Genomic DNA, 22,800 nt, shown 5'->3' with positions numbered 1-22,800 from the left:
GAAGGAAGTATCCAACAACAGTTGTAGATGCACTAGCAAAAGCACAGACTTCTATCTAGTGAGTCAAATAGTCAAAAGCAATAATAATATACTCATTGCTAACAATCCACCCTAAAAAATCCCTTTATCAGATTAAATATCACCAGCTCAAATATATGAGAAACTGTAATTAACTCTAATTCTCCTTTTGCAGCATGAGAAGGAGTATTACGAATTTGGCAACAAATGCAGCTACAGACATACTAAAGTCCAATACAAAGATCTATGAAATTTCTTAGTCACATATATACTCGCCTAAAATAGAAAAATAATAGTAGGTGTAGAGAAAACATGGAATAAAGATCAAAGGCATCATTAGTCATAAATGATCATCAAAATCTATCCCCACAAAATAAATAACGTCATTCTTAAGGCAATATTGAGAATGTAAATGCTAAAATGGTAAATTATTAACAAGTGATGCAAGATTTTTAATCCTAAAGCTTTGCGATTCACAACTCAACCTTTTGAGCCTTATGAACCTCATCAAAAGAATGTGAATCTTGCTCCACACCTTGTGGATATTAAACATCAAGTACAACAAGTATTGATGGTATGGAATTCTTGTCCAAAAACACCACAAATGTTGGAATAACAAGTTTGTTAGAAACATAAAAAGAGGTAAAGAAGGAAGAAGAGTTTGAGAAAGGGCATTAACATTAGCCATAAAACTCCCTAGGCAATGAATAACATCAAAATTATATATTTAAAGCTTCAAATCCCACTAAGCAATATGACCAACTAAGTACTTTTATTTCAATAACAAAGTAATTGCAACATGATCACCTTCATGCATAAAGTTTCTCAAAACCCCAAACTACTACTAAACACTCATTCTCTGTTGTGGAATAGTTCACCTCCACCTTTACTAGTTATAATGTATGACTAATATATGCAATGGGATAGTGCTGACTAAACACACTTAAGATTTTTTGCATCAACACACCTCCAAGACCAATATCACAAGCATCCATATGCAAAATTAAAGGTTAAATGGAATTAGGGTACACTAAAATTGAAGGAGTCAAATTGTCAACATTATCTTTCATTTGGTACATGGATTGTGAGCGAGCATTTATAGATCTCAAAAAGCACAACAATGTGTGAAACACAAATCCTTAAGCCCCAAAGTGGAATTGAAAAGGTTCCACGTGATAATGGTCGAAGTAGAAATTCAACAAGCATAACATGTTTAGACCAAAAGCTCCAACTTGGAAAGTCGAGAGTAGGAGTAGAACTCCAAATGAAGTGCTTGAGGGATGAGCACAAAGTAATTGATGAATAAATCTTTAAAAAGGGATATAAAAAGGATTGATACATAAGAAGTGTCAAGAATGAGTCCAAAAAGGAGTCTGAAATAGAGTTTAAAAAAGAGTTTGAGAAGGACTCCAAGATGGAGTTCGAGAAGCATGTAAGGAACCGACTCCCCGAGATGTCGTAGGCTAAAGGATCCCCAAAAGCTTGACCGAAGTGACAAAGAGTTCATCGGATGGGACCAAGTCGAGGATCGAGTCCAAGACCGACTCTAGGACCGAGTTCGAGATAGAGTCCGGAATCGAGTCCGAGACCGACTCGGGGACCGAGTTCGAGTCCGAGTTCGAGACCGAGTTCGAGACGGAGTCCGAGATCCGAAATCGGGTCCGAGACCGAGTCCGAGGTCGAGTCCGAGGTCGGGTCCGAGATCGGGTCCGAGATCGAGTCCGTGATCGAGTCCGAACCCGAATCCGAAGTCGGATCCGAAATCGGGTCCGAGATCGAGCCAGAGACTAAGTCCAAATACTAATACGGGTCAAGGGGTGAAAGCCCAAAGCGTGCGTCTCCCAGGGGGCGGGGGGGCTGCAGGGGGTTCCAAAAGTATAGTAGGGATAGTGAGGTCCAGGAACCAGTTTTGAAGGGACTCTCCAGTTGGGCTTCCAAACCGACTTGAGGTTGGGACTGGGACCGAGGGGCCTTGGGTGGGAGTGAGCATGGACTTGGCTGGTGCCGGAGGGGCCATCCAAGGAAGTGCTCAAGAGCAGCTCCCACTCCCGAAAGGGAAACCGATTGCGGTGCTCCCGGCTCATGTGGAGTGGTGCCCCACTTGAGTACCATGCGGCTCATTGGTCCTCGCCCTTCCTAAGGGCTTGGGCCTTCCTTCGGGATGGAAGTGGGGGGCGAGAGGTACCCATACCGGGCCGCTAGGCCACGGTGTTTCGCCCCGGCGTCCCGAAGCAAGTGTTGCACTCAAGACTTGGGATTTAGAGGGTCCCATGATCAAGTCTTGTGGTGCCAAGGGATGTTAGGAACCTGGAAGCTTGGTGTGATTGGCTGCTTGTGCTTGCGGGGAGTGTAGCCGAACCTTAAGTCCAGTCTAACCCGGGGAGGGGGATTGGGAGTGATTTGGGAATCCATGGAAGGATGGCTAACACTCCATTGCTCGTGCAGTGAGTAGCTGAAACCAAGTAGGAGCTGGTACCATAGGCGAGAACCTTGGCGAGGGAACTTAGCAAAAGCCAAGGCAGTGTTGGACGGATAGGCGAGGTAAGCTGGCAAAGTGGAAAGGAAAAATTTGTGGCTTACAATTTGGTATCGGAGCCTTCTCCTCAGTTCTAGCGAAGGATAGAGGCGGATTGCTGGCAGCGCAGAAGGTGCGGACCCTTCGGCAGGGACTGAGGCAAAACCAGACAAGGTCGAACAGACCGAAGTGGAATCAGTCCCTCAGGCAGTTCCCAAGTACAAACCAAAGCCCCCACCGGTGTTCAAGGGAGTGAACGACTATAAGGTTGTGGAGGATTGGTTTTACGATATGGAGGACTACTTCCGAGCGTTACGGTTACCGAGCTCGGAGAAGGTCCCATGTGCAAAACCATACTTGGCAGATAATGCCAAGTCTTGGTGGAGAACAACGGAGGCCAACGAAGGACCGGTGGCCACCTGGGACATGATGAAGGCGAGGATCCGCGCGACATACGTTCCTCCGAATGCCACTCTGCATCTGAGAGATGAGCTGAGTAGGCTGAAGCAGACTGGAACCATCCAGGAATATGTGAATGGGTTCATGGCAAAGAGGATACTTGTCACGGACATGGGGGATATGGATGCGTTCCATGCGTTTATATCAGGTTTGCAAACCTGGGCTCGCGGTGAGGTGATGCGCTGGAACCCGACCAACTACAAGGAAGCGTTGGATGCGGCCATCAAGGTGCATTTCAACGATAACCTGCGAAAGGGGAACACGACGGGGTCGGGATCCACGTTTCACAAAGGGGCCAAACCGAGGGGAACATATAGCAGGGGGAAATTCAAGAAGAGTTTCTCTAAGAATGAGTCCTCGGGATTTCGGAAAGGCAAATCCGGTGGCCAGCGAGCAAGTACGTGGGGGAGTCAAGCGAAAAGAGACAAACCCACGGATAAGAAGGTCAAGTCATATAGCAGCGTGGGAAACAACGTATGCTATAACTGCGGTGAAGCGGGACACTTTTCGAGGGAATGTCCCTACCCGAAGAAGGCCAGAGCCAATATGGCCATCAAGTCGGGCGAAGTCCAAAATGAGGTATGTGATCCAGTCCCTAACTCAAAGTTACTCATTACACGAGCAACTTTGGTAGAGAGTCGTTCGCGACATCTACTAGCCCTCCGAGGGAAGCTCGGAGGTAGCTTTGTTAAGATCCTTATTGACACGGGTGCTTCGGATAATTTTGTGGCTGCAGACATAGTCCGGCAAGCCGGACTAACGGTGCAGCGGCTAGGCGAACCAAGGACTATAGAGTTTGTTCAAGGTAGCCAAAGCACCGATGAGGTACTTCGACAAGCGAAAGTCGAAGTAGGGACATGGAAGGTAGACATGGATTTCACCGTGTTGGACATGGCGGGATTTGACGTGATCTTCGGAATGGATTGGTTCAATCGGTTCGTGGTAGCCCTACATGGACAAGGTAGGAACCTTGTGGTACTGGCGAATGCCCAAGGAAGAAGATCTAGGGTGGAAGCCCAGGATCTAAAGGTAGGGCAAAGCAAGGCCAAAGAATCCTGCTTAAACCTGGTGTCCACGAGAGGACAACTCACTAAAGGAACTAAGGCAGCCTTTTTGTGCTTACTCTCGGTGAAGAGTGACAAAAAGACAAGAACGGAAGAAGTGCCTTTAGTGATCCAGCGGGTGTTGGACCAATTCCAGGATACCATGCCGGAGGAGCTACCGGCGGGGCTGCCCCCAGCACGACCGATAGAACATAAGATTGAGCTGGTCGAGGGTGCTGAGGCAGTGGTTCGTCCCCCTTATCGTTTGAACGAAAAAGAACTCAAGGAGCTCAAGTGCCAACTAGAGGAGTTGGTGGACAAAGGGTATGTTAGGTTGAGCAAGTTGCCGTATGGGGCGCCGGTGTTATTTGTGAAAAAGAAAGATGGATCTATGCGCATGTGCATAGACTACCGCTTGCTCAACAAGTATACAAAGAAGAACAAGTACCCTTTGCCAAGGATTGAGGACCTGTTCGATAGGTTGGGAAAGGCAAAATACTTCTCGAGGATTGACCTAAGGTCAGGATACTACCAGATCAGGGTAGCCGAGGAAGATGTCGAGAAGACAACCTGTCGAACGAGGTATGGGAGCTTTGAGTTTCTGGTGATGCCCTTCGGGCTATGTAATGCGCCGGCAACGTTTTCGGCGCTAATGAACCATGTCTTTGTACCCTATCTGGATCACTTCGTGGTCGTCTATATCGACGACATCCTGATCTATAGCGAGACGCTAGAAGAGCATGCCGAACACTTGGCGAAGGTGTTTGAGAAACTAAGGGAACACAAGCTGTATGCTAAAGAGAGCAAATGTGACTTTGCTCAACAAGAGGTAAAGTTTCTCGGGCATGTGGTGGGCCAGGACGGGCTCAAGGTGGACCCGGAGAAGGTCCAAGCGATCCAGGAATGGGAGCGACCATCGAATGTACATGAGTTGAGGGCGTTCCTGGGGCTATGCAACTACTATCGAAAGTTTATCAGACACTATTCGAGAGTAGCCCTGCCCTTAACGGACCAAACAGGAAAAGGGAAGATGGTATGGACAGTAGAATGCGAGGCGGCATTTGTCCACCTCAAAGGGAAGTTGAGGAAGGCTCCCGTATTGGCATTGCCAGACTTTGGTAAGGACTTTGAGGTAGAAACGGATGCTTCGGACTTTGCGTTGGGCGCAGTTCTGAAGCAAGACAACCATCCGGTAGCGTTCTTCTCGAAGAAGCTGGACAAGGCTCAACGGAAGTGGCCTGCCCATGAGAAGGAATTGTTTGCGGTGGTCAAGGCACTCAAGGAGTGGCGACACTACCTTGGGAGACACTTCAAGGTTTACACGGACAATGTGGCAACGAAACACTTCTTGTCACAGCCCGACCTAAGAGGGAAACAAGGTCGGTGGGCTAATGCTTTGGCCGAGTTTGATTGCGAAATTCTGTACAAGCCTGGGAAGAGCAACATCGTGGCGGATGCGCTAAGTCGAAAAGCGAGCTTGAAGTTGGCAATATCCAGCGCAACAGCAACCTTCTGGGACAATGTGCGGACAGCATATGAGAACGATGGTCTAGCACAAGAAGTGTTGCTGAGGAATCTAGAGGCGTGGGAAGCTCACCAGAGAGGTGAGCCGCCAACGGAAGAGAAAACGGGCTATGCGGAACGCAACGGACTCATTTATTACAAGCAAACGAGGGTGTATGTTCCAGAAGGGGAACTAAGGAAAGTGGCCTTAGAAGAGTGTCATGACGGACCTCTTGCGGGACACGGCGGAGTGCCCAAGACGATGGGCTTACTCAAGAGGAAGTACCATTGGCCAGATATGGCTAAGGACGTCCAAGACTATGTAAAGACATGTCCAACATGTCAGCAGGTCAAAGCCGTGACTAAGGCTAGTGGGGGCTTGTTGTAAAGCATCCCAATTCCAGATCGCCCGTGGAAATGTCTTACGATGGACTTCATCACGGGACTACCCCCAAGCGAGGGGTTCGATGCGATATTCATGGTGGTGGACCGATTTTCAAAGATGGCACATTTCATACCCACCACAACGGACGTGGATGCGGAAGGTGTGGCGAAGCTGTTCTTTGAACAAGTGGTTCGAGTGTGGGGAAGGCCGGAAGAGATTATCTCAGATCGAGATAAGATCTTCACTAGTAGGTTCTGGAGGACACTCCTAGAACAGTATCGCACCAAATTGAAATTCAGCACAGCCTATCACCCACAGACAGGTAATGGGTATTAAGTCAAGATTGATGGCACTAACACTTCTTGACAGACGGACAAACGGAAAGGGTGAATAGGCAGCTGGAGGATTATTTGCGATGCTATGTCTCGGGAGACCAGACCGACTGGGTAAGTCATTTGGGACTTGCGGAAATGTGTTATAACAACTCACCACACTCAAGCATCGGGGTGAGTCCATGGGAAGTCATCAATGGGCGAGCTATTGAAGGTCCTGTGGAACTCGGCGTGGCCGAGTATCATGGAGAGTTACCCGCAGTGGAGGCATTCACGGCGGAAAGACTCAACATTTGGAATCTAGTGAGGGATTCCTTGGAACGGGCTCAACAAAGGCAAACTAAGTACGCGAACCAAAAGCGTCGGGATGTGGAGTTCCAAGCTGGGGAGAAGGTGTGGCTGAACACCAAGAACCTCAGACTACCAAGCTGGATCAGCCGAAAGTTGACCCAAAGGTAAAGACGCATGTATTCCTGTAAATGAATTGATCTTGAGTTCCTTAAGCAGGTTCACGGGGCCTTATGAAATTGAGGCACGAATCGGTAAAGTGGCTTACCGACTCCGACTTCCTCGAGAGATGGGGAAGATGCACCTAGTGTTCCACGTGAACTTACTCAAGCCGTACTTTGAGGATCCGCTTCGCAAGGACCAAGTGAGACCTTTACCTGAGGTTATCCAAGGGGAAGAGGAATACGAAGTCGAGGCCATCCTCAATGCGCGCAAGAGCAAGCGACAAGGACGCAAGGTGAGAGAGTTCCATGTGAAGTGGAAAGGATTTCCACACTGCGAAGTAACATGGGAACCGGAGGAGAACCTAGCGAACGCACGAGATCTAGTGGAGGAATTTCTGCAAGGCAGAACTTTATGTACTTATGCAAAATTCAATTAAAAATATCAATTTGCAAAGTTGAGCAAATGGCATATGTTGGGACCCGAAGGCGCGCCAAAGGTAAGCTAATTAGCATGGGTTGGATAGGTCGACCAGGCGTAGGGCACTACGCCCGACTCCCTGCGGGGATGTCGAATCCGTAGACGTATTCTACGGAGGTTGGGTTCGAGTCCCAACCCCCTAGTAAAGCAAGGCTGGGTTCAAGTCCCGACCCTATACTAGGGCGTGGTGAGGTGAGGAGTATAGGGACACCTATATTCCGTTGTCATGGGCTCTTGGCCGGGGAGGCTAACTTAGGCACACCGCTAAGTGGGGGGATGCCCCCGGAGACATGGACAACAAGTCGTAGGATAAAACGAGACGTTCGATGTGGGCATCGAACTTCTTCTATGGGTGGTGGAGTTGTAAGGAACCGACTCCCCGAGATGTCGTAGGCTAAAGGATCCCCAAAAGCTTGACCGAAGTGACAAAGAGTTCATCGGATGGGACCAAGTCGAGGATCGAGTCCAAGACCGACTCTAGGACCGAGTTCGAGATAGAGTCCGGAATCGAGTCCGAGACCGACTCGGGGACCGAGTTCGAGTCCGAGTTCGAGACCGAGTTCGAGACGGAGTCCGGATCCGAAATCGGGTCCGAGACCGAGTCCGAGGTCGAGTCCGAGGTCGGGTCCGAGATCGGGTCCGAGGTCGGGTCCGAGATCGGGTCCGAGATCGAGTCCGTGATCGAGTCCGAACCCGAATCCGAAGTCGGATCCGAAATCGGGTCCGAGATCGAGCCAGAGACTAAGTCCAAATACTAATACGGGTCAAGGGGTGAAAGCCCAAAGCGTGCGTGTCCCAGGGGGGGGGGGGGGGGCTGCAGGGGGTTCCAAAAGTATAGCAGGGATAGTGAGGTCCAGGAACCAGTTTTGAAGGGACTCTCCAGTTGGGCTTCCAAACCGACTTGAGGTTGGGACTGGGACCGAGGGGCCTTGGGTGGGAGTGAGCATGGACTTGGCTGGTGCCGGAGGGGCCATCCAAGGAAGTGCTCAAGAGCAGCTCCCACTCCCGAAAGGGAAACTGATTGCGGTGCTCCCGGCTCATGTGGAGTGGTGCCCCACTTGAGTACCATGCGGCTCATTGGTCCTCGCCCTTCCTAGGGGCTTGGGCCTTCCTTCGGGATGGAAGTGGGGGGCGAGAGGTACCCATACCGAGCTGCTAGGCCACGGTGTTTCGCCCCGGCGTCCCGAAGCAAGTGTTGCACTCAAGACTTGGGATTTAGAGGGTCCCATGATCAAGTCTTGTGGTACCAAGGGATGTTAGGAACCTGGAAGCTTGGTGTGATTGGCTGCTTGTGCTTGCGGGGAGTGTAGCCGAACCTTAAGTCCAGTCTAACCCGGGGAGGGGGATTGGGAGTGATTTGGGAATCCATGGAAGGATGGCTAACACTCCGTTACTCGTGCAGTGAGTAGCTGAAACCAAGTAGGAGCTGGTACCATAGGCGGGAACCTTGGCGAGGGAACTTAGCAAAAGCCAAGGCAGTGTTGGACGGATAGGCGAGGTAAGCTGGCAAAGTGGAAAAGAAAAATTTGTGGCTTACAAAGCAATCCAAGATGGAGTCTGAGATGGAGTTCAATATAGATCTAAGATAAAGTTCGAAATGGATTTGATATGGAGTCCGAGATGGAATTTGAGATGGATACAAGATGGAGTTTGAGATGGACCCGAGATGGAGTCTGAGGTCAAGTCGGAGATGGACCTGAGATAGAGTCTAAAGTCAAGATTGAGACCGAGATTGAGAGTAATCCGAATTCGAAGATGAAAGCCCAAAGTGTTCATCTTTTGGGGGTTTGGTGAACTCCAAAAGTATAGTAGGGGAAGGACTCTTGTGGAGCCAATTTGGCTTGGAAAGGCTAGTGTGACTAAGGAAGGTTATATCCATGTGTTGGGTGATGATATAACCATTGAGGAGTCCAAGGTTAGAGTGAATATAGACAGATAAACAGAATAGTTTGGTGAAGTATTGAAGAGTCGGCTTTAGCTCCTCTAGGAGATCGAATGGTTGACACTCCCAATCTGTAAATGATTAATTTTTCCATTCTATTTAGTCACTTAACCACACATTCAACCACTTGGAGGAGTTTCACTCACAACCTCTATAAGTCCTATTCTGGACTTACAACCATTGCACTTGGTCCAAGTGCTCCATATGTCCAATCCCATGACCGACACCCCAAGGTACCACCAACATACTTGCTTGTTATGCTAACGTTATGCCCATTCACCTTGGTCACACTAGTGGTCCAACACCACCTACATTGCAATCTCGTCTCTCAAAAACTAGGCCATCCATCCATGAGTGACCATCCTAGGTCCACTCCTTAACATCCTTAAGATGTCCGCAAATATAAGGAATAGCCTTCCCCAATATCCCTTTTATAGTTATTACCAAGTCCCTTTTCTGTTTATAGCCGTGTTTGCCAACACTGCCCCTATGATAAAGCCCACAGGCCCGACCATTAAGTCCCACTGTCCTCTGGGATTTCCTCACCATATGACTGTATCATTGGTCATTACACCAGAGGGCCACTCCTCTTTCTTTCCATAGTCTAGGACTTTGGGACAACATTTCGGAACACCGTGGCCCTACACAAGCCTCATGGGCACTCTTCCCACCTCCGGCTTTGGGTGCTCTAGCCATGGGCTTAGAGCAAGGTTCCATTGAGCCACACTAGGTATCCAAGTAGGTAGTGCCACCCACACTTGGATTGGGAGCATGGGCTATTCGATCTCCCGGGGGAACTAGAGCTAGTTCTTGAACACTTCACCAAGCTACCCCGCTTATCAATCCGTATTCACTCTAGCCTTGGACTTCCCAATGGTTATCCCATCAACCAACACTTGGGTATAGCCTTCTTGGGCCAAACTGGCTCTATTGGAGTTTTCCCCGCTACTATACTTTTGGAGCTCACCAAACCCCCTAGGGTCTGGGAGACGAACACTTTAGGCTTTCACCCTTGGACTCGAACTTGGACTCAGACTCGGACTCGGACTCAAACTCGGCCTCAGCCTAGGTCTCGGCCTAGGTCTTGGCCTTGGTCTCGGTCCCGGTCCCAGTCTCGGTCTCGACCTCGAACTCTGTCTCGGATCCTTTTCAGACTCCATCTTGGATTCCATCTCGGGTCCATCTTGGACTCCATCTCGGACTCCATCTTGGGTCCATCTCGAACTCCATCTCGGGTCCATCTCGGACTCCATCTCGGGTCCATCTCGGACTCTATCTCGGGTCCATCTCAGACTCTATCTCGGGTCCATCTCGGAATCCATCTCGAGTCCATCTCAGACTCTATCTCGGGTCCATCTCGGAATCCATCTCGAGTCCATCTCAGACTTCATCTTGGACTCTAGTTGGGGTCCATCTTGGGTCCATCTCAGACTCCATCTCGGGTCCATCTCAAACTCCATCTCGAATCTATCTCGGACCATCTTAGATTCCATCTCAAGTCCATCTTGGACTCTTCCACGTCTCATGTGTTGGTCCTCTTATGTCCCTTTTTTAGAGACTCACTTATTGCTCTTTTGGTGCTTGTTCCTTGAGCACTTTGTTGGGGGTTCCACTCCCACTCTCGACCTTTCAAGTCAAAGCTTTTAGTCCAAATGTGTTATGCTCATTTGGCTTTCACTTTGGCCACTACCACGTGGCACCCTTTTGGCTCCATTTTGGGGATTAGGGATTTGTGTCTCACACAATCCAAGTGTGGGTGGCACTACCTACTTGGATACCTAATGCAGCTCATTAGAACCTCGCTTTAGTCATATGGCTAGAGCACCCAAAGGTGGAAGGTGGGGAAAGTACTTATAAGGTTTGCATAAGGCCACGGTGTTCCAAAATGTTGTCCTAAAGTCCCAGACTGTGGAAAGGAAAAAGAGTAGTTCTCTAGTGTAGAGACTAAAGATACAATCATATGGTGAGGAAGTCCCTAGGGGTCGAGTCTGTGGGCCTTGACTTAGTGGCAATGTTGGCGAACATAGCCGTAGACAAAAAGGGACTTGATGGGGATCAAAAAAGGGATACTAAAGAAGGTTGTTCCCCATGTCTACAGGCATCTTAAAGATGCTAAAGAGGGAATCTAGGATGATCGCTTATAGATGGATGGCCAATTTTTGAGAAACAGGATAGTGATGTAGATGGTGTTAGATCATCGATGTGATAAAGGTGAATGGGTATGGCTTTAGCATAATGGGCTAATATGCCAATGGTACTTTTGGGTATCAGTCATGGGATCAAACACATGAAGCACTTAGATCAAATGCAAAGGTTGAGTGGCATGGATACCATTCTCGAGGTTAGCAAGTCCTCAAGTCCAGAATAGGATTTATAAAGGTTGTGATAAGACTCCTCCAAATGGTCAAAAGTGTGGTTAAATGATTAAAGTAGAATGGAAAATTTAATCGTTTACACTATGCTTTCAATGGTGCAATACAATAAAAAAGATGCTTAACGAAATGGCCAAGATATTGTAATACACACTATACATCCTTGCCTAAGAAGCATTACATGTCATTCACACACTTTGGAGTAGGGAACTTAATGCATAGAATATTGTATCTGGGATATACTGCAAGACACTCAAATCTTTTACACAGTAATGATCTTCTCCAAATGGACTTAGACCTAAAACACTCACTTTGATCACTTTATCTTTAAAACAACTTCTTGCCCATCAAATACCTTATAAACATCACAAATGTGTTCTTCTCACATCCCCTTCAAATGAATTAAGACATCATCAATGAAGTTAATAGTCACTTTTGGCATATCGCACATAATCTCGTCCATCATTCGATAGAAAATCATTGGAGCATTGTTTAAACCAAATAACATCACTAAGAACTCATATAAATTAAATGGTGTATAAAAATTAGTGTTGGGAATATATTCCTTAACCATCAACACTTATTACCCAAAAGGAAAATTTAACTTGATAAATTAACAACTTCTCCCCATACAATCTAGGATAATAGCAATGTGAGGAAGAGGGTACACATTTGGGATTATCACTTTGTTTAATGAACAATAGTTAATGCAAAAACAAATACTCTTATTAGGCTTCATCACAAAATGAGGTTCATATGCCCAAAGACTCTACAACTTTTAAATATTTCCTTGATATTTCCAAGTAAAATATTGATCTCTTTTAGTGACTAATGACAAATAGGAACCTTAATTGGACACGTATCCCTAATTAGAATATGATAACATATTGCAATCTTAGCCCTAGATAATAAATCAAATTTAAAGAGATCAACATACACTTTTATGAGCTAGTCAACTACTCCAATACAAAGATTGTTGAAGAGATCTAAAGAGGGAATAAAGGAATAAAATAGAAACATAGGAGAAAGTAATAGGGAGACAAAACTAATGGAAGCAAAGGTAAAATAAAAAAATGAAGAAAAACAGAAGTGAAAAGAATAGAAGAAATATAAGGAAGTATTAGATAAGGGAAGGAAGTTTCAAAGTCATACTTGGCATGATTGCACTACAACTAGTATATACCAAAGATGATGTCAAAAAATTGACTTGACACCACCTATAATGACTGCAATTTAAGCTCAAGATCACCCAAATGCACAACTAAGTCTACTTCATCCTATGCACATGCATGTGTACGGCCATTGCTATATAAAATGAAAACTAGCTCTGCCACATAACGTAAATATAAATAGCAATATGTAGTAACAAGCTAAGCAATAAAAAATAAACTCGAGTATATATCAATCAACATGGAGAGAATAATAGGAGAACTCTTATAATTAAAACAAACTTGGAAAATAAACACTAAATAAACAGGTGCCGAGTGAACCCCTTGATGATACTTTTAAAAGGGGAGAAGCCTTAACGTCATATTTAACTTGTGCCGCAACTAATCCATAACAAATATGAGGCCAAAAGTTTGACTTATCACTAGCTACAATGACTATAACTCAAGTTTGAGATTGCCCATATGCACAACTAGGTCTACCTCATCCCAAGCACATGCGTATGTACGGCTATTGCCATAAAGATTGAAAATTAACTCTACCACACAATGCAAATGTAGATGGCAATATCTAGCAATAGGCTAAGTAATGGAAGATTAATTTGAGTTTATATCATTCAACATAGAGAAAATAATAGGAAACCTTTTGGAATAAAAATAAATTTGGAAAGTAAACACTAAATGAATAGGTGCCAAATGAACCCCTTGATAATACTCTAGAAAGAAAAATGGAGGGCACTAACTTATTTGCACAAGGACCCTTCACTACTCGTATGACCCTTTATTTTCTAGAAGCATCTCAATATTCAAACCTTCTATTGCAAGAGCACCAATAAAACATTATTGATGCCAAGGTTTCTATTTAGGAAATGAAGTTTGCCATTCCAAAAAACACTAACAACGTTGATAAGTTTAACCAACTTCATCACATACCCAATAGCAGACATCATGGTCACAACCACGTCATTGCCTTTATCCTTGAACTTGGACAGTAGTAGTCCATTGGAATAGGTTCATTTCCCATAGGAAGGATATGCAGCGAAAAGTGGAAAAGGCAATATTTCATAATATTATATCAAGCAAAGAGCATTGTTAAGGGTGGTGTAAGCTCCTGAATTTGGACTTCTTGGGAGGTCACCCAAACTAGTACTATTCAAACCCAAGAACACTTAACCCTAAATATCTTAAAACCTTAACTGATTGGAAAAGGGGTGCACTTTTATTCATGGGCCCTTTCCCTTTATACATGTATTGTCTTTTAAGTCATTCTCTTTATTTGTTTACAATTCACCATGTTTCCCTATAAGTTCATGCCCTTATGAACGGAAGCTAAGAGCTACAACTCTCCCGAGAACCCTACTCTCTTGACACCCTACCCCCAGATGTCATTATCAATATGTGGTGTGATTCCCCTAAGTCAACCAATAGAGTCGGACTCAACTCACTCCGACACCAAATGTAAACTCATGAATTTGGATTTCCTAAGAGGTCACTCAGCCCAGTACTATTCAGACCCAATCAAGACCCTTAACCGATTGGAAAACGGAGTGCACTCTTATTCATAGGCCCTTTCCCTCTATATTTAAAGCCCATAGACCGTCTCTTAAGTTGTTCTCTTTGATTATTCACAGGTGGCTAAAGCAAGTGCATGCATAAATTTTACAAGATCTTAATAAAGTGTTAACCACAACATTCCCAACTTAATCCACTCTAACATATTTTGCTCCATAAGAAGTAAAAAGTTTCAAAAATGAATACTAAATTGCATCTAAATTGCATTGATTTAGATGGTATAGCCTTTTACAAAGATGATGCAATTGTCAAAAGGCATCGTCACAATTGTCATCATATCTAAATACACATTTGAAGATATTTAGGAGAATGCTCCAATCCACACAAATAATTGCACTCAAACCATTGTACTATTGCAATGTTGTCCCTTGGAAATATGTGGGAAATTCATACAAATGTTGAGCATCATCCTAAGAATGATATGTGGCAATTACCATAACGTGATCATCAATAATACACATCATCCTTAGGTTTTATATGGAAGAACTCGGACCGGATATAAGGATTGGCAATAAGAATAAAAGGAGTTGTACCATACATAAGCTCTATTTCGTTAAAGTGGGATTTATTCAGTAAAATGGGACTAGGTACAAATTTTCAAGTATTTGAAAATGACGTGAAATTATATGTTTTTTGTCCAGGGGCTAGACATATCTGGGGCATGGTGACTAGCGCGGTGACTTTGTGTCCAGACTGAGTCCATCTGGTTGTATAAAAAATCTCATTGTCAAGGTGAACAAGCCGAATCTGAAGCTAAAGAAGAGCGATGGCATGCGCGCACACACTATTTGTTTGTTCATTGAGCGTGTGGTGAGCTTTCCAAGATGAACGTCATTCCTATTAGCCAGACATATAACTTAATGGTGAGAACATTTAGATATTATTCAATGTTATCTTTTTCTAACGAATCTAATTGTGAAGGTGTAGCAAGAGGCATTGCTAGTCTGGAGAAGTCATTTAACTCATTTGACCCTTAGTGTATTTTCATGAAACTAAATAACATTCATATTATTAAGGAATTTCTCTAGTACCTTTTTTTTACGACATAGAGGCTTGCATTTCTTTCAAAGGTGATTTAGTAAAAGGCCTGAGGGCACATGCCATTCTATTTCTCAGACCGGTATTAAGATATACTAGTGCAAAGGGCCACATGCCATCACGCCTCCTCTGATTCAGATTCGGATTGTTCACCTTGAAATAAAATACATTAGAAACTTAGTAAAGGAATATTAATGAATCTCACCTTGAACCCGGGTTATGAATGCTCTTGCTGCATCTCTTGCATGGTCTGGCAAGGTGATGGTGGCACTCTGCTTCCGCATCCAACCATGCACAACATTATCCACCGATATGCTCATGCTGGGATCCCTTGGATTCAGCACCCATCTCTTTTCTAGGCAATCCTTCGTATATCCGGAACTTGGCTTGAACCACTCCACAGTTACATTGAAGGAGTTAGTTTCCGCGTCCTCCTCTGCATCAGTGATGCAGCGCCCCACCCATATCATTTGTTTTTTATTACTGGGTCTGACAAGCACGACCATTCCTTTGCAGACCTGTACTGGATTGAATGCTGAATCCGGCTTCTTGTTCCTCGGCCCACAATAGTGATCCTCAACATCGTTATCTGTCACTGCATTTCCAGAGGACATTGTTCCGCTACTATCTGGTGCTCTGGGTTCTGGCCAAAAGGACTCTTCCAATTCTTCATATACAACCGGCCCATTTTGGATAGCAGATATAATCTTCTCCCAGTATTCGAGCAAAGGCTTGCACCTCTTAAAATAGGATTCTCCACCAAACACCAACCCCCTCTTCCAGAAGGCAATATGCTGTCTAATCCCGGCCACTATACTTTCCTGGTCTTTGAGTCCATCCGGGTGCATCGGCCGTGGGGAACCCTGAGGAATCATAGGTTCCCCAATTATGGGATCTCTCTTGAAGAGTTCAATGCCATCCACTGGCAGCCACACTGTGTCCCATTCTCTCATCTTGTACCTCATCACTGGAGCACCATCACGCATGCTGAAATGAAACTGAAGAGGCTTGGAGTGGCCAATCAGCGTTTCGGATCCGTCCCTGATGTAGCCTCTTACAAACCCCTTAAAGTCTGGAACCTCTGTCACAAGTGCAGCTTCAACAGTGCCTTTGATGCAATTTTGGAATTCATCGTAGAGTTGTGGGAGGGTGAGGACATTGGATCGCCGGAGGGACTCTGCCAGGTGACTGAACATGGCATCGACGTCTTCATGAGTGTGCCCAACCATGAGAAAGCCAAGTGTAACCGTTTCAAATATGCCTTTGGCAACAAGCATCGCCAAGTACGCGAAGACGTACATGTTTTTGTTCTCACTGCCAGCATTGTCTGTTTGGAGCAGAAGATGGGGTGGAAGGCCACATCGGCCGCAAGAACTTCCTTGAGATTCTGCTTCGTTTGGATGAGGCTGTGCATTCACCGGGCGACCAGCCTCGTCGTAATGGCATGAGGCCTCACGTGATAACCCTACAATCTGACGGCCAACATATTCACTAGGATGGCATGGGGCCCCACGCGATACTGCAAGCCTTTGCTCCTCCTCCAGCTGAACCCTGTATGGGGTTCGATCGACAAGGGCCTTATGCAAGGGTTGGCCGTTCAGCTCAGTCTGCGCACTTTGCAGAGACCTTAAGTGTTTTGCTAAGGACGCAATCATCATGTTTGCACCCCCGCCACCCCATAGAGGCACAAAGAAGTTCCCATAGTTCTGGGCACCATGCCCATGAGCGATTATGCCAAACAGAGACACAGGCAGCTGCATGGATGAAGAGATTGCCTTGGGGGCAGGATTGAGTCGAGGTAAGCACGTCTTTTTCTGATCCATTTTGTCGTGGATGATGCAGAGGTAAGAGTCAGGTCTCTCCATGGAGAGAATCCTATTATGATAATATGCAGTCCTGCAGCTTCTCTGCTCGATGTTGTGGTCGAGCCGCCTTCTAACCAACGTCTCTCGCTCTTGAGCGCTGCAAGAATTCTTCGACAAAGCCATTTTGATAGCAGTGCACTCGTCACACTTTGAAAAGCTGGAGTACTTTCCTATACTCACATCCCTGAACCTGTTGCTCCACAATCTACTAAATCTAGATTGGCTCAGCTTCCTGTAGCCATTACTCTGGAGTTCCCGATTCACATCTTCCAATATGGCCCCCTTGGTATACATGGAAGGGAGAACTCGTTGGGTGTCTCGTGTTCCATCTTCCAAGAGGCGGGTTTTATGTGGTTGCTGCTCGCTACATGTCTCGACAAACCTCTTGAAGATTGCCTCTCCATATACAACATGACCCCTGGTTTTGTGCGTACCGTCGTTCCCATGGACTGCCTGTTGAACCCTTTGTTCCTCGAACTCAGTTTTGATTCTGTAGAATGTGGTTCGAGGGACTCCATAAATGATTCTCCATGCCTTCATGCAGACCAAACCCCTCTGGAAGACCATGCCCCCCACCTGATGTTCTGAAGCATCAATAGATGACCGTAATGCCTCATACACAAAATTGCGAGCTACCTTCCAGGACAATGTCTTGTATCTTGCTCTCTCCTCTTCAATAGCATCCCAATCAGCATGTTGACAGCACCTCCTCTTGCAACAAGCAACTGTCGAGACCATTCGAACCTCCATCGCCATTTTCTGCCTTTTCGGTTCGTTGCTCAGATCCCTTTGGCTGCGCTGTAGGAAGGTGTACTTTCTTTTCCCATGAAGAGATGTTCTGTCATCAGTTGTAGTGGTGTTTGATTGTGAATCCTTCACATTCTCAAACACTAAATGCCTCAATTTCCACCGCACAATGCTTCCAATAGTCAGACTGTTTTCTTCTGTGTCAACAACCTCTAAAATTGCAACTCCAATATCATCCCAGCCCAATTCTTGATTAGCAACCGCATCTCTTGGATCGACAACTGTGGCTAAGCCCTCAGCTACCACCTCCCCCTCGGGGTTGTTTAGAAACACCTTTGCCTGAATCCATGTAGCACGGTTCTTAAGATCCACGGAGGGAACATGCGTCGCACTTGCGCTGTCCCCAACATCTGCTTTCTTCTGAAGATTTTTCAAGGCAACAACAACATTTACCCCGACGACCATCTCTCCTCGTTCAATAGCGACCACATTCCCATCGAAGACAGTCTCTACTGATACAGCAGCATTGCCTTCCCCAAGCCTTTGACAGTGTATAACAAAGTTCCGATCCATAGACACAAGGGTCCCTTTTGCAACTCTCTTCCCACCATTCAAAATGTAAACCTTTTCCCCAACTCTGAAGGCCATTCTGAAAGTGCAGAAAAGAAGTTAAGACCATACAAAAAATGATTGGAGAATGGCCTAAATCATAACATACCAAACAACCTCAATAGCATGAGGCCACATGCCATTATTCAAACATGCTATTGACACCCACATGAAATTTCGCATTCACAAAATTGGCATGAGGCCTCATGCCATCTTGATATACACACAGCTGCAGGCAAGTAAAAACATACATGACAATACGCTAGCCATGAAATTGCAAGGGCCCAAGATGGCATGTGGCCTCATGCCATTTCTAAATGTGGTCCTAAACCATTCCATGGTGAACATACCAGGAAGCACAAGTGCCGAATATCAAGAGGAAGCGGTAGCCACACCAAAGACAGTGCCGCTCGCAACACCGCAACTACTCGTAGCGCCGCTCGCAACACCGCAACTGCTCGTAGCGCCGCTCGCACAAACTGCCACTCGCATAAACTGCCGCTCGCAATGGCGCTCGCAATGCCGCAACCGCTTGTAGACGCATAAACCACAGCTCACAACGCCGCTTACACAAGCAGCGCTCACTGCGCTCAGCGGAACCAAGAACACGGCGCACAAAAATGATAGACCTAGGAATGAGTTCGAGAATTCAAAAATAACACACGCTTGAACGTCACATCAAATCCTCTGACAAACCAGATCTTATGATTCCTCTGACAAATTTCAAACTGAGTAGCTTCTAGACTTTGCTGTCGGAGGTTGAACTTTGTCACATCATGTCCTTGCCTCGATCCAGCTGTGCCATGTCAGTGATTCGAACTTTGCCATGCCATGTCAGCGATCCGCGCCAAGATTATTCGCCGTGTAAAGGAATAATTATGCTGTGTGTGTACGTCCATTTATGGCAATATAAGGCCACACGCCATTCAAAGAATAATGCTAGTCGAGCATTTTTTGGTGCATTTTTGGGTTCAAAATTGCATGAGCCCACACGCTATAAAGTTTACCTGTACCAAAAATAGAAACAGCTTTATTTACTTGGGAATTTAAGTGGTTGAGGCATTTTTAAACTTACAAACACATGCCCTACTTACATTCATTTGGTTGCTTAAAATTCAAAAATATTATAAACCTTTCTTTTTGCATTTTCAATGTTTTCAATTATGGTTTTTGATTTTCGCAGGACCAGCCTAGTAATCTATTTGCATCCCGTCATGTTTATAGCTAGCTTTCGTTTGTCCCCTTCGCTAGCCTGAGATACATCTGCTCGGAATCTGCCTCTTACAGCATTTGCCCAGAAAGGGCATCTTTCTTCACGCAGCATTTGCCACATGTTTAGGGTTAGGGTTTAGGGTTTAGGGTTTAGCAATTCAGTAGCTTGATAAACATGCAAATACAGAACTTGATGCAAAATCCTTGGATATGTCACAATCCCCTTAGGACCATAAACACATTTCAATAGAGAGGGTCCTTTCATTTCATAACTCCTTACGTAGATCTTGGTGAAACCAGAGTTAGTGAAGTTGGTTTCTTGTGATCCCGCATCTGATTGTGATGTCCCTTTGCAGTGTCGATGGAAAGGTCAATGCACACCAAACTGTAGAATCTTGGAGCAAAATAACGGTCGGATCTATGGCAAATGCCCCTGAAACATTGTAAGGCTCGTGTGGTCTCATGTGGTGTCCGATCGAGATGCTTCTTTGCAGGGTCATCAAGAAGGACATTGTATACCATTCTGTAAAATCTAGTTGCGATCTAACGGTTGGATCTCCAGGAAACTCAAAACAATCTCGCGCGTGTCAGAATATTCTAGGAATATACTCCTATGTGCTCCAAGATTATTCGCCGTGTAAAGGAATAATTATGCTGTGTCATTTATGGCAATATAAGGCCACACGCCATTCAAAGAATAATGCTAGTCGAGCATTTTTTGGTGCATTTTTTGGTTCAAAATTGCATGAGCCCACACGCTATAAAGTTTACCTGTACCAAAAATAGAAACAGCTTTATTTACTTGGGAATTTAAGTGGTTGAGGCATTTTTAAACTTACAAACACATGCCCTACTTACATTCCTTTGGTTGCTTACATTCCTTTGGTTGCTAGCTTTCGTTTGTCCCCTTCACTAGCCTGAGATACATCTGCTCGGCATCTGCCTCTTACAGCATTTGCCCAGAAAGGGCATCTTTCTTCACGCAGCATTTGCCACATGTTTAGGGTTTAGGGTTTAGCAATTCAGTAGCTTGATAAACATGCAAATACAGAACTTGATGCAAAATCCTTGGATATGTCACAATGCCCTTAGGACCATAAACACATTTCAATAGAGAGGGTCCTTTCATTTCATAACTCCTTACGTAGATCTTGGTGAAACCAGAGTTAGTGAAGTTGGTTTCTTGTGATCCCGCATCTGATTGTGATGTCCCTTTGTAGTGTCGATGGAAAGGTCAATGCACACCAAACTGTAGAATCTTGGAGCAAAATAACGGTCGGATCTATGGCAAATGCCCCTGAAACATTGTAAGGCTCGTGTGGTCTCATGTGGTGTCCGATCGAGATGCTTCTTTGCAGGGTCATCAAGAAGGACATTGTATACCATTCTGTAAAATCTAGTTGCGATCTAACGGTTGGATCTCCAGGAAACTCAAAACAATCTCGCGCGTGTCAGAATATTCTAGGAATATACTCCTATGTGCTCCTGAAAATGGCATGCGGCCCCACGCCATTCAAGAGATAACGCCAGATGACGCCGAGCATTTTTTGGTGCATTTTTTGGGATCAAAATTGCATGAGCCCACATGCTTGAACGTCACATCAAATCCTCTGACAATTTATTTAGCTGAACATCTGGCATTTTTGGAAATACAAGATGCTTTGGAATATCCAATCATGCATGGTATAAATATAGCGAGGGTATTAAATGATATCCCAATCATGATCTTTCTTTTGGATTTCGCGTGCATGCAGTCCGAGGAATGATGACGTTGCGGATTTCTTTTGGATTTCACGCATGCGCGCGCCGATCCAGAAATTAATGGTGGCGCCCAAGTCCGAGAAATGATGACGTGGCGGGATTACCAACCGTCGTGACATTTCGCGCGTGTGAGGTTAGGTTTTGCATTTTGCTTCGTACTCGCGCTCGCACACTCGCGCTCGCATCGCGCTCCCACTCGCGCTCGCATCGCGCTCCCACTCGCGCTCCCACTTCTCTACAGGTTTCTCGTGTGCATCGGCGTCCACTCGCGCTCGCATCGCGCTCGTGTGCATCGGCGTCCACTTCAAGACACACCCAGTTTGTAACTTCGCCGCCAACTCCGCCGCCCACTCCGCCACCCACACGCAGCCCACTTGGCGTCCCGGGAGATTTCAGCGCCACTCTCCAACTGTAAGTGGCAGAGTAGCCTTGCTGCTACAATCCGCTGCACACACAGTGCACATTCGCCAGCGAGTCCGGTTGTCACGCCTCCATTCGGCTTCAAATGGTAAGTCTTTTAGGCCAAGTAGAAAATGGCATGAGGCCACATGCCATTCAGTAGCAACATTGGCATGCACCGATTGGGCTCTCGAGTGCAGTCCGGTTACAGATGGCGTGTAGCCTCACGCCATCTTAGGATGCAGCCTCAAGACATCTGATGCAGTGGTGAATGGCGTGTGGCCTCACGTTATTTCCAGCTACTAGCTTTTCATCTGTCAGCTCTAATTGTTGTGCATTTCTGAACAGGCGAGGAATTGCGTTCTTCTTCCAGCCACTGTCAATGTGGATGCAGAGAAGGGGGAGGAGCTCACCAGTTGGACTTTCGGGATAGAAGGCGAGGATCTGAGGCTGTACAACACAGATGGTGGGAGAAAAGAATGCATGGGGATCCTCATCCAAGTGACAGACACTCCATGCAGTTCCATGCAAGAATATGGACTGGCACTTGTGGTAGAGACAGCGTCTGCCTTCAAGATCCACCTTGCACATCCTAGCGGCTTCCCGGAGGGGGGCAGCGGCTATGAGGAATTCCTAGAGGGAGCTAGGGAGAGGTTGTCCAGGAGGCCCACAATTTCAAAGACGCTGCGGGTCTATGAAGATCACATGGAATCCACGGACCTCACCTACGGCGATGTTCAAAAACTATATTCCAACATTGAGCCGTTGAGAGTGACTCCAGTTCGCGAAGCAAAGGGGAAGGGGGTCGATCTGGAAACTACCTCAAAGCAGAAAAGGGTGGTCAAGCTCAAGCCGACGTCCGACTCTCCTGCTCCAAAAAAGAAGCTACTCAGTGATGCCATTGCCTCGGGTTCGAACACTACACCCACCAA

This window comes from Selaginella moellendorffii, unplaced genomic scaffold, assembly GCF_000143415.4.
Source record: "Selaginella moellendorffii unplaced genomic scaffold, v1.0 SELMOscaffold_79, whole genome shotgun sequence".
Taxonomy (NCBI): domain Eukaryota; kingdom Viridiplantae; phylum Streptophyta; class Lycopodiopsida; order Selaginellales; family Selaginellaceae; genus Selaginella; species Selaginella moellendorffii.
Note: the sequence above shows the minus strand (reverse complement) of the source record.